This window comes from Telmatherina bonti, assembly GCF_933228915.1.
Source record: "Telmatherina bonti genome assembly, chromosome: 16".
NCBI classification, from domain to species: domain Eukaryota; kingdom Metazoa; phylum Chordata; class Actinopteri; order Atheriniformes; family Telmatherinidae; genus Telmatherina; species Telmatherina bonti.
Genome location: NC_136614.1, coordinates 38,074,754 through 38,087,541, shown reverse-complemented (window position 1 = coordinate 38,087,541; position 12,788 = coordinate 38,074,754).

The following is a 12,788-nucleotide window of genomic DNA, read 5'->3' as shown; positions in this document are numbered from 1 at the left end:
CATGTAGCCGAGGAGGCATGTCGCAGTGGAAGGGTGTCACAGTGGAAGCATGTAGCAGTTTAGGCGTGTCGCAGTGTAGGCGCGTCGCAGTGCAAATGTGTCGCAGTGGAAATGTGTTGAAGTGAAAATGTTTCGCAGTGGAGGCGTGTTGCTGTGGAAACATGTTGCAGTGGAGGCATGTCGCAGTGGAGGCGTGTCGCAGTGGAAACATGTAGCAGTGTAGGCGTGTCGCAGTGTAGGCGTGTCGCAGTGCAAATGTGTCGCAGTGGAAATGTGTTGAAGTGAAAATGTTTCGCAGTGGAGGCGTGTTGCTGTGGAAGGGTGTCGCAGTGGAAGCATGTAGCAGAGGAGGCGTGTCGCAGTGGAAGGGTGTCGCAGTGGAAGCATGTAGCAGCGGAGGCGTGTCGCAGTGTCGCAGTGGAAGCATGTAGCAGAGGAGGCATGTCGCAGTGGAGGCGTGTCGCAGTGGAAGCATGTAGCAGTGTAGATGTGTCGCAGTGGAGGCGTATCGCAGTGGAAGCATGTAGCAGTTTAGGCGTGTCGCAGTGTAGGCGTGTCGCAGTGCAAATGTGTCGCAGTGGAAATGTGTTGAAGTGAAAATGTTTCGCAGTGGAGGCGTGTTGCTGTGGAAGGGTGTCGCAGTGGAAGCATGTAGCAGTGGAAGCATGTAGCAGTGGAGGCGTGTCGCAGTGGAAGCATGTAGCAGTGGAAGCATGTAGCAGTGGAGGCGTGTCGCAGTGGAAGCATGTAGCAGTTTAGGTGTGTCGCAGTGTAGGCGTGTCGCAGTGAAAGGGTGTCGCAGTGGAAATGTGTTGCAGTGGAGGCGTGTCGCAGTGAAACGTATCGCAGTGGAAATGTGTTGCAGTGGAGGCATGTCGCAGTAGCAACGAGTTGCAGTGAAAACGTGTTGCAGTGAAAACGTATCGCAGTAGAAATGTGTTGCAGTGGAGGCATGTCGCAGTGGAAGCATGTAGCAGTGTAGGCGTGTCGCAGTGGAAGCATGTAGCAGAGGAAGCGTGTCGCAGTGGAAGCATGTAGCAGAGGAGGCGTGTCGCAGTGGAAGCATGTAGCAGAGGAGGCGTGTCGCAGTGGAGGTGTGTCGCAGTGGAAGCATGTAGCAGTGTAGGCGTGTCGCAGTGGAAGCATGTAGCAGTGGAGGCATGTCGCAGTGGAGGCGTGTCGCAGTGGAAGCATGTAGCAGTGTAGGCGTGTCGCAGTGTAGGCGTGTTGCAGTGGAAGGGTGTCGCAGTGGAAGCATGTAGCAGAGGAGGCGTGTCGCAGTGGAGGCGTGTCGCAGTGGAAGCATGTAGCAGTTTAGGTGTGTCGCAGTGAAACGTATCGCAGTGGAAATGTGTTGCAGTGGAGGCATGTCGCAGTGGAAGCATGTAGCAGTGTAGGCGTGTCGCAGTGGAAGGGTGTCGCAGTGGAAGCATGTAGCAGAGGAGGCGTGTCGCAGAGGAGGCGTGTCGCAGTGGAAGCATGTAGCAGAGGAGGCGTGTCGCAGTGGAAGGGTGTCGCAGTGGAAGCATGTAGCAGTTTAGGCGTGTCGCAGTGGAAGGGTGTCGCAGAGGAAGCATGTAGCAGTTTAGGCGTGTCGCAGTGTAGGCGTGTCGCAGTGGAAACATGTAGCAGTGTAGGCGTGTCGCAGTGTAGGCGTGTCGCAGTGCAAATGTGTCGCAGTGGAAATGTGTTGAAGTGAAAATGTTTCGCAGTGGAGGCGTGTTGCTGTGGAAACGTGTAGCAGTGTAGGCGTGTCGCAGTGTAGGCGTGTCGCAGTGGAAGCATGTACCAGTGTAGGCGTGTCGCAGTGTAGGCGTGTCGCAGTGGAAGGGTGTCGCAGTGTAGGCATGTAGCAGTGGAAGCATGTAGCAGTTTAGGTGTGTCGCAGTGTAGGCGTGTCGCAGTGAAAGGGTGTCACAGTGGAAATGTGTTGCAGTGGAGGCGTGTCGCAGTGAAACGTATCGCAGTGGAAATGTGTTGCAGTGGAGGCATGTCGCAGTAGAAACGAGTTGCAGTGAAAATGTGTTGCAGTGAAAACGTATCGCAGTAGAAATGTGTTGCAGTGGAGGCATGTCGCAGTGGAAGCATGTAGCAGTGTAGGCGTGTCGTAGTGGAAGCATGTAGCAGAGGAGGCGTGTTGCAGTGGAAGCATGTAGCAGTTTAGGTGTGTCGCAGTGGAGGCGTGTCGCAGTGGAAGCATGTAGCAGAGGAGGCGTGTCGCAGTCGAGGCGTGTCGCAGTGGAAGCATGTAGCAGTTTAGGTGTGTCGCAGTGAAACGTATCGCAGTGGAAATGTGTTGCAGTGGAGGCATGTCGCAGTGGAAGCATGTAGCAGTGTAGGCGTGTCGCAGTGGAAGGGTGTCGCAGTGGAAGCATGTAGCAGAGTAGGCGTGTCGCAGTGGAAGCATGTAGCAGAGGAGGCGTGTCACAGAGGAGGCGTGTCGCAGTGGAAGCATGTAGCAGAGGAGGCGTGTCGCAGTGGACGGGTGTCGCAGTGGAAGCATGTAGCAGTTTAGGCGTGTCGCAGTGTAGGCGTGTCGCAGTGCAAATGTGTCGCAGTGGAAATGTGTTGAAGTGAAAATGTTTCGCAGTGGAGGCGTGTTGCTGTGGAAACGTGTTGCAGTGGAGGCATGTCTCAGTGGAGTTATGTCGCAGTGGAAGCATGTAGCAGTGTAGGCGTGTCGCAGTGTAGGCGTGTCGCAGTGGAAGGGTGTCGCAGTGGAAGCATGTCGCAGTGGAAGCATGTAGCAGTGGAGGCGTGTCGCAGTGGAAGCATGTAGCAGTTTAGGTGTGTCGCAGTGTAGGCGTGTCGCAGTGAAAGGGTGTCGCAGTGGAAATGTGTTGCAGTGGAGGCGTGTCGCAGTGAAACGTATCGCAGTGGAAATGTGTTGCAGTGGAGGCATGTCGCAGTAGAAACGAGTTGCAGTGAAAACGTGTTGCAGTGAAAACGTATCGCAGTAGAAATGTGTTGCAGTGGAGGCATGTCGCAGTGGAAGCATGTAGCAGTGTAGGCGTGTCGTAGTGGAAGCATGTACCAGTGTAGGCGTGTCGCAGTGTAGGCGTGTCGCAGTGGAAGGGTGTCGCAGTGTAGGCATGTAGCAGTGGAAGCATGTAGCAGTGGAGGCGTGTCGCAGTGGAAGCATGTAGCAGTTTAGGTGTGTCGCAGTGTAGGCGTGTCGCAGTGAAAGGGTGTCGCAGTGGAAATGTGTTGCAGTGGAGGCGTGTCGCAGTGAAACGTATCGCAGTGGAAATGTGTTGCAGTGGAGGCATGTCGCAGTAGAAACGAGTTGCAGTGAAAACGTGTTGCAGTGAAAACGTATCGCAGTAGAAATGTGTTGCAGTGGAGGCATGTCGCAGTGGAAGCATGTAGCAGTGTAGGCGTGTCGCAGTGGAAGCATGTAGCAGATGAAGCGTGTCGCAGTGGAAGCATGTAGCAGAGGAGGCGTGTCGCAGTGGAAGCATGTAGCAGAGGAGGCGTGTCGCAGTGGAGGTGTGTCGCAGTGGAAGCATGTAGCAGTGTAGGCGTGTCGCAGTGGAAGCATGTAGCAGAGGAAGCGTGTCGCAGTGGAGGCGTGTCGCAGTGGAAGCATGTAGCAGTGTAGGCGTGTCGCAGTGGAAGCATGTAGCAGAGGAAGCGTGTCGCAGTGGAAGCATGTAGCAGAGGAGGCGTGTCGCAGTGGAGGTGTGTCGCAGTGGAAGCATGTAGCAGTTTAGGCGTGTCGCAGTGCAAATGTGTGGTAGTGGAAATGTGTTGAAGTGAAAATGTTTCGCAGTGGAGGCGTGTTGCTGTAGAAACGTGTTGCAGTGGAGGCGTGTTGATGTGGAAACGTGTTGCAGTGGAGGCATGTCGCAGTGGAGGCGTGTTGCAGTGGAAGCATGTAGCAGAGGAGGCGTGTCGCAGTGGAGGCGTGTCGCAGTGGAAGCATGTAGCAGTGTAGGTGTGTCGCAGTGGAGGCGTGTCGCAGTGGAAGGGTGTCGCAGTGGAAGCATGTAGCAGTGGAAGCATGTAGCAGCGGAGGCGTGTCGCAGTGTCGCAGTGGAAGCATGTAGCAGAGGAGGCATGTCGCAGTGGAGGCGTGTCGCAGTGGAAGCATGTAGCAGTGTAGATGTGTCGCAGTGGAGGCGTATCGCAGTGGAAGCATGTAGCAGTTTAGGCGTGTCGCAGTGGAAGCGTGTCGCAGTGGAAATATGTTGCAGTGGAAGGGTGTCGCAGTGGAAGCATGTAGCAGTGGAAGCATGTAGCAGTGGAGGCGTGTCGCAGTGGAAGCATGTAGCAGTTTAGGTGTGTCGCAGTGTAGGCATGTCGCAGTGAAGGCGTGTCGCAGTGGAAGCATGTAGCAGTGTAGGTGTGTCGCAGTGGAGGCGTGTCGCAGTGGAAGGGTGTCGCAGTGGAAGCATGTAGCAGTGGAAGCATGTAGCAGCGGAGGCGTGTCGCAGTGTCGCAGTGGAAGCATGTAGCAGAGGAGGCATGTCGCAGTGGAGGCGTGTCGCAGTGGAAGCATGTAGCAGTGTAGATGTGTCGCAGTGGAGGCGTATCGCAGTGGAAGCATGTAGCAGTTTAGGCGTGTCGCAGTGGAAGCGTGTCGCAGTGGAAATGTGTTGCAGTGGAGGCATGTCGCAGTCGAAGCATGTAGCAGTGTAGGCGTGTCACAGTGGAAGCATGTAGCAGAGGAGGCGTGTCGCAGTGGAGGTGTGTCGCAGTGGAAGCATGTAGCAGTTTAGGCGTGTCGCAGTGCAAATGTGTGGTAGTGGAAATGTATTGAAGTGAAAATGTTTCGCAGTGGAGGCGTGTTGCTGTAGAAGCGTGTTGCAGTGGAGGCGTGTTGATGTGGAAACGTGTTGCAGTGGAGGCATGTCGCAGTGGAGGCGTGTCGCAGTGGAAGCAAGTAGCAGAGGAGGCGTGTCGCAGTCGAGGCGTGTCGCAGTGGAAGCATGTAGCAGTTTAGGTGTGTCGCAGTGAAACGTATCGCAGTGGAAATGTGTTGCAGTGGAGGCATGTCGCAGTGGAAGCATGTAGCAGTGTAGGCGTGTCGCAGTGGAAGGGTGTCGCAGTGGAAGCATGTAGCAGAGTAGGCGTGTCGCAGTGGAAGCATGTAGCAGAGGAGGCGTGTCACAGAGGAGGCGTGTCGCAGTGGAAGCATGTAGCAGAGGAGGCGTGTCGCAGTGGAAGGGTGTCGCAGTGGAAGCATGTAGCAGTTTAGGCGTGTCGCAGTGTAGGCGTGTCGCAGTGCAAATGTGTCGCAGTGGAAATGTGTTGAAGTGAAAATGTTTCGCAGTGGAGGCGTGTTGCTGTGGAAACGTGTTGCAGTGGAGGCATGTCTCAGTGGAGTTATGTCGCAGTGGAAGCATGTCGCAGTGGAAGCATGTAGCAGTGTCGGCGTGTCGCAGTGTAGGCGTGTCGCAGTGGAAGGGTGTCGCAGTGGAAGCATGTAGCAGTGGAGGCATGTCGCAGTGGAAGCATGTAGCAGTTTAGGCGTGTCGCAGTTTAGGCGTGTCGCAGTGGAAGGGTGTCGCAGTGGAAGCATGTCGCAGTGGAAGCATGTAGCAGTGGAGGCGTGTCGCAGTGGAAGCATGTAGCAGTTTAGGTGTGTCGCAGTGTAGGCGTGTCGCAGTGAAAGGGTGTCGCAGTGGAAATGTGTTGCAGTGGAGGCGTGTCGCAGTGAAACGTATCGCAGTGGAAATGTGTTGCAGTGGAGGCATGTCGCAGTTGAAACGAATTGCAGTGAAAACGTGTTGCAGTGAAAACGTATCGCAGTAGAAATGTGTTGCAGTGGAGGCATGTCGCAGTGGAAGCATGTAGCAGTGTAGGCGTGTCGTAGTGGAAGCATGTAGCAGAGGAGGCGTGTCGCAGTGGAAGCATGTAGCAGAGGAGGCGTGTCGCAGTGGAGGCGTGTTGCTGTGGAAACGTGTTGCAGTGGAGGCATGTCTCAGTGGAGGCATGTCGCAGTGGAAGCATGTAGCAGTGTAGGCGTGTCGCAGTGTAGGCGTGTCGCAGTGGAAGGGTGTCGCAGTGGAAGCATGTAGCAGTGGAGGCATGTCGCAGTGGAAGCATGTAGCAGAGGAGGCGTGTCGCAGTGTAGGCGTGTCGCAGTGGAAGGGTGTCGCAGTGGAAGCATGTCGCAGTGGAAGCATGTAGCAGTGGAGGCGTGTCGCAGTGGAAGCATGTAGCAGTTTAGGTGTGTCGCAGTGTAGGCGTGTCGCAGTGAAAGGGTGTCGCAGTGGAAATGTGTTGCAGTGGAGGCGTGTCGCAGTGAAACGTATCGCAGTGGAAATGTGTTGCAGTGGAGGCATGTCGCAGTAGAAACGAATTGCAGTGAAAACGTGTTGCAGTGAAAACGTATCGCAGTAGAAATGTGTTGCAGTGGAGGCATGTCGCAGTGGAAGCATGTAGCAGTGTAGGCGTGTCGTAGTGGAAGCATGTAGCAGAGGAGGCGTGTCGCAGTGGAAGCATGTAGCAGAGGAGGCGTGTCGCAGTGGAGGCGTGTCGCAGTGGAAGCATGTAGCAGTGTAGGCGTGTCGCAGTGGAAGCATGTAGCAGAGGAAGCGTGTCGCAGTGGAAGCATGTAGCAGTTTAGGCGTGTCGCAGTGGAGGTGTGTCGCAGTGGAAGCATGTAGCAGTGTAGGCGTGTCGCAATGGAAGGGTGTCGCAGTGGAAGCATGTAGCAGTGGAGGCGTGTCGCAGTGAAACGTATCGCAGTGGAAATGTGTTGCAGTGGAGGCATGTCGCAGTAGAAACGAGTTGCAGTGAAAACGTGTTGCAGTGAAAACGTATCGCAGTAGAAATGTGTTGCAGTGGAGGCATGTCGCAGTGGAAGCATGTAGCAGTGTAGGCGTGTCGTAGTGGAAGCATGTAGCAGAGGAGGCGTGTCGCAGTGGAAGCATGTAGCAGAGGAGGCGTGTCGCAGTGGAGGCGTGTTGCTGTGGAAACGTGTTGCAGTGGAGGCATGTCTCAGTGGAGGCATGTCGCAGTGGAAGCATGTAGCAGTGTAGGCGTGTCGCAGTGTAGGCGTGTCGCAGTGGAAGGGTGTCGCAGTGGAAGCATGTAGCAGTGGAGGCATGTCGCAGTGGAAGCATGTAGCAGTTTAGGCGTGTCGCAGTGTAGGCGTGTCGCAGTGGAAGGGTGTCGCAGTGGAAGCATGTCGCAGTGGAAGCATGTAGCAGTGGAGGCGTGTCGCAGTGGAAGCATGTAGCAGTTTAGGTGTGTCGCAGTGTAGGCGTGTCGCAGTGAAAGGGTGTCGCAGTGGAAATGTGTTGCAGTGGAGGCGTGTCGCAGTGAAACGTATCGCAGTGGAAATGTGTTGCAGTGGAGGCATGTCGCAGTAGAAACGAATTGCAGTGAAAACGTGTTGCAGTGAAAACGTATCGCAGTAGAAATGTGTTGCAGTGGAGGCATGTCGCAGTGGAAGCATGTAGCAGTGTAGGCGTGTCGTAGTGGAAGCATGTAGCAGAGGAGGCGTGTCGCAGTGGAAGCATGTAGCAGAGGAGGCGTGTCGCAGTGGAGGCGTGTCGCAGTGGAAGCATGTAGCAGTGTAGGCGTGTCGCAGTGGAAGCATGTAGCAGAGGAAGCGTGTCGCAGTGGAAGCATGTAGCAGTTTAGGCGTGTCGCAGTGGAGGTGTGTCGCAGTGGAAGCATGTAGCAGTGTAGGCGTGTCGCAATGGAAGGGTGTCGCAGTGGAAGCATATGGCAGAGGAGGCGTGTCGCAGTGGAGGCGTGTCACAGTGGAAATGTGTTGCAGTGGAGGCGTGTCGCAGTGAAAACGTATCGCAGTGGAAATGTGTTGCAGTGGAGGCATGTCGCAGTGGAAGCATGTAGCAGAGGAGATGTGTCGCAGTGGAGGTGTGTCACAGTGGAAGCATGTAGCAGTTTAGGCGTGTCGCAGTGCAAATGTGTGGTAGTGGAAATGTATTGAAGTTAAAATGTTTCGCAGTGGAGGCGTGTTGCTGTAGAAGCGTGTTGCAGTGGAGGCGTGTTGATGTGGAAACGTGTTGCAGTGGAGGCATGTCGCAGTGGAGGCGTGTCGCAGTGGAAGCATGTAGCTGTGTAGGCGTGTCGCAGTGTAGGCGTGTTGCAGTGGAAGGGTGTCGCAGTGGAAGCATGTAGCAGAGGAGGCGTGTCGCAGTGGAGGCGTGTCGCAGTGGAAGCATGTAGCAGTTTAGGTGTGTCGCAGTGAAACGTATCGCAGTGGAAATGTGTTGCAGTGGAGGCATGTCGCAGTGGAAGCATGTAGCAGTGTAGGCGTGTCGCAGTGGAAGGGTGTCGCAGTGGAAGCATGTAGCAGAGGAGGCGTGTCGCAGTGGAAGCATGTAGCAGAGGAGGCGTGTCGCAGAGGAGGCGTGTCGCAGTGGAAGCATGTAGCAGAGGAGGCGTGTCGCAGTGGAAGGGTGTTGCAGTGGAAGCATGTAGCAGTTTAGGCATGTCGCAGTGTAGGCGTGTCGCAGTGCAAATGTGTCGCAGTGGAAATGTGTTGAAGTGAAAATGTTTCGCAGTGGAGGCGTGTTGCTGTGGAAACGTGTAGCAGTGTAGGCGTGTCGCAGTGTAGGCGTGTCGCAGTGAAACGTATCGCAGTGGAAATGTGTTGCAGTGGAGGCATGTCGCAGTAGAAACGAGTTGCAGTGAAAACGTGTTGCAGTGAAAACGTATCGCAGTAGAAATGTGTTGCAGTGGAGGCATGTCGCAGTGGAAGCATGTAGCAGTGTAGGCGTGTCGTAGTGGAAGCATGTAGCAGAGGAGGCGTGTCGCAGTGGAAGCATGTAGCAGAGGAGGCGTGTCGCAGTGGAGGCGTGTTGCTGTGGAAACGTGTTGCAGTGGAGGCATGTCTCAGTGGAGGCATGTCGCAGTGGAAGCATGTAGCAGTGTAGGCGTGTCGGAGTGTAGGCGTGTCGCAGTGGAAGGGTGTCGCAGTGGAAGCATGTAGCAGTGGAGGCATGTCGCAGTGGAAGCATGTAGCAGTTTAGGCGTGTCGCAGTGTAGGCGTGTCGCAGTGGAAGGGTGTCGCAGTGGAAGCATGTCGCAGTGGAAGCATGTAGCAGTGGAGGCGTGTCGCAGTGGAAGCATGTAGCAGTTTAGGTGTGTCGCAGTGTAGGCGTGTCGCAGTGAAAGGGTGTCGCAGTGGAAATGTGTTGCAGTGGAGGCGTGTCGCAGTGAAACGTATCGCAGTGGAAATGTGTTGCAGTGGAGGCATGTCGCAGTAGAAACGAATTGCAGTGAAAACGTGTTGCAGTGAAAACGTATCGCAGTAGAAATGTGTTGCAGTGGAGGCATGTCGCAGTGGAAGCATGTAGCAGTGTAGGCGTGTCGTAGTGGAAGCATGTAGCAGAGGAGGCGTGTCGCAGTGGAAGCATGTAGCAGAGGAGGCGTGTCGCAGTGGAGGCGTGTCGCAGTGGAAGCATGTAGCAGTGTAGGCGTGTCGCAGTGGAAGCATGTAGCAGAGGAAGCGTGTCGCAGTGGAAGCATGTAGCAGTTTAGGCGTGTCGCAGTGGAGGTGTGTCGCAGTGGAAGCATGTAGCAGTGTAGGCGTGTCGCAATGGAAGGGTGTCGCAGTGGAAGCATATGGCAGAGGAGGCGTGTCGCAGTGGAGGCGTGTCACAGTGGAAATGTGTTGCAGTGGAGGCGTGTCGCAGTGAAAACGTATCGCAGTGGAAATGTGTTGCAGTGGAGGCATGTCGCAGTGGAAGCATGTAGCAGAGGAGACGTGTCGCAGTGGAGGTGTGTCACAGTGGAAGCATGTAGCAGTTTAGGCGTGTCGCAGTGCAAATGTGTGGTAGTGGAAATGTATTGAAGTTAAAATGTTTCGCACTGGAGGCGTGTTGCTGTAGAAGCGTGTTGCAGTGGAGGCGTGTTGATGTGGAAACGTGTTGCAGTGGAGGCATGTCGCAGTGGAGGCGTGTCGCAGTGGAAGCATGTAGCTGTGTAGGCGTGTCGCAGTGTAGGCGTGTTGCAGTGGAAGGGTGTCGCAGTGGAAGCATGTAGCAGAGGAGGCGTGTCGCAGTGGAGGCGTGTCGCAGTGGAAGCATGTAGCAGTTTAGGTGTGTCGCAGTGAAACGTATCGCAGTGGAAATGTGTTGCAGTGGAGGCATGTCGCAGTGGAAGCATGTAGCAGTGTAGGCGTGTCGCAGTGGAAGGGTGTCGCAGTGGAAGCATGTAGCAGAGGAGGCGTGTCGCAGTGGAAGCATGTAGCAGAGGAGGCGTGTCGCAGAGGAGGCATGTCGCAGTGGAAGCATGTAGCAGAGGAGGCGTGTCGCAGTGGAAGGGTGTTGCAGTGGAAGCATGTAGCAGTTTAGGCGTGTCGCAGTGTAGGCGTGTCGCAGTGCAAATGTGTCGCAGTGGAAATGTGTTGAAGTGAAAATGTTTCGCAGTGGAGGCGTGTTGCTGTGGAAACGTGTAGCAGTGTAGGCGTGTCGCAGTGTAGGCGTGTCGCAGTGGAAGCATGTACCAGTGTAGGTGTGTCGCAGTGGAGGCGTGTCGCAGTGGAAGGGTGTCGCAGTGGAAGCATGTAGCAGTGGAAGCATGTAGCAGCGGAGGCGTGTCGCAGTGTCGCAGTGGAAGCATGTAGCAGAGGAGGCATGTCGCAGTGGAGGCGTGTCGCAGTGGAAGCATGTAGCAGTGTAGATGTGTCGCAGTGGAGGCGTATCGCAGTGGAAGCATGTAGCAGTTTAGGCGTGTCGCAGTGGAAGCGTGTCGCAGTGGAAATGTGTTGCAGTGGAGGCATGTCGCAGTGGAAGCATGTAGCAGTGTAGGCGTGTCACAGTGGAAGCATGTAGCAGAGGAGGCGTGTCGCAGTGGAGGTGTGTCGCAGTGGAAGCATGTAGCAGTTTAGGCGTGTCGCAGTGCAAATGTGTGGTAGTGGAAATGTATTGAAGTGAAAATGTTTCGCAGTGGAGGCGTGTTGCTGTAGAAGCGTGTTGCAGTGGAGGCGTGTTGATGTGGAAACGTGTTGCAGTGGAGGCATGTCGCAGTGGAGGCGTGTCGCAGTGGAAGCAAGTAGCAGAGGAGGCGTGTCGCAGTCGAGGCGTGTCGCAGTGGAAGCATGTAGCAGTTTAGGTGTGTCGCAGTGAAACGTATCGCAGTGGAAATGTGTTGCAGTGGAGGCATGTCGCAGTGGAAGCATGTAGCAGTGTAGGCGTGTCGCAGTGGAAGGGTGTCGCAGTGGAAGCATGTAGCAGAGTAGGCGTGTCGCAGTGGAAGCATGTAGCAGAGGAGGCGTGTCACAGAGGAGGCGTGTCGCAGTGGAAGCATGTAGCAGAGGAGGCGTGTCGCAGTGGAAGGGTGTCGCAGTGGAAGCATGTAGCAGTTTAGGCGTGTCGCAGTGTAGGCGTGTCGCAGTGCAAATGTGTCGCAGTGGAAATGTGTTGAAGTGAAAATGTTTCGCAGTGGAGGCGTGTTGCTGTGGAAACGTGTTGCAGTGGAGGCATGTCTCAGTGGAGTTATGTCGCAGTGGAAGCATGTAGCAGTGTAGGCGTGTCGCAGTGTAGGCGTGTCGCAGTGGAAGGGTGTCGCAGTGGAAGCATGTCGCAGTGGAAGCATGTAGCAGTGGAGGCGTGTCGCAGTGAAACGTATCGCAGTGGAAATGTGTTGCAGTGGAGGCATGTCGCAGTAGAAACGAGTTGCAGTGAAAACGTGTTGCAGTGAAAACGTATCGCAGTAGAAATGTGTTGCAGTGGAGGCATGTCGCAGTGGAAGCATGTAGCAGTGTAGGCGTGTCGTAGTGGAAGCATGTAGCAGAGGAGGCGTGTCGCAGTGGAAGCATGTAGCAGAGGAGGCGTGTCGCAGTGGAGGCGTGTTGCTGTGGAAACGTGTTGCAGTGGAGGCATGTCTCAGTGGAGGCATGTCGCAGTGGAAGCATGTAGCAGTGTCGGCGTGTCGCAGTGTAGGCGTGTCGCAGTGGAAGGGTGTCGCAGTGGAAGCATGTAGCAGTGGAGGCATGTCGCAGTGGAAGCATGTAGCAGTTTAGGCGTGTCGCAGTTTAGGCGTGTCGCAGTGGAAGGGTGTCGCAGTGGAAGCATGTCGCAGTGGAAGCATGTAGCAGTGGAGGCGTGTCGCAGTGGAAGCATGTAGCAGTTTAGGTGTGTCGCAGTGTAGGCGTGTCGCAGTGAAAGGGTGTCGCAGTGGAAATGTGTTGCAGTGGAGGCGTGTCGCAGTGAAACGTATCGCAGTGGAAATGTGTTGCAGTGGAGGCATGTCGCAGTTGAAACGAATTGCAGTGAAAACGTGTTGCAGTGAAAACGTATCGCAGTAGAAATGTGTTGCAGTGGAGGCATGTCGCAGTGGAAGCATGTAGCAGTGTAGGCGTGTCGTAATGGAAGCATGTAGCAGAGGAGGCGTGTCGCAGTGGAAGCATGTAGCAGAGGAGGCGTGTCGCAGTGGAGGCGTGTTGCTGTGGAAACGTGTTGCAGTGGAGGCATGTCTCAGTGGAGGCATGTCGCAGTGGAAGCATGTAGCAGTGTAGGCGTGTCGCAGTGTAGGCGTGTCGCAGTGGAAGGGTGTCGCAGTGGAAGCATGTAGCAGTGGAGGCATGTCGCAGTGGAAGCATGTAGCAGAGGAGGCGTGTCGCAGTGTAGGCGTGTCGCAGTGGAAGGGTGTCGCAGTGGAAGCATGTCGCAGTGGAAGCATGTAGCAGTGGAGGCGTGTCGCAGTGGAAGCATGTAGCAGTTTAGGTGTGTCGCAGTGTAGGCGTGTCGCAGTGAAAGGGTGTCGCAGTGGAAATGTGTTGCAGTGGAGGCGTGTCGCAGTGAAACGTATCGCAGTGGAAATGTGTTGCAGTGGAGGCATGTCGCAGTAGAAACGAATTG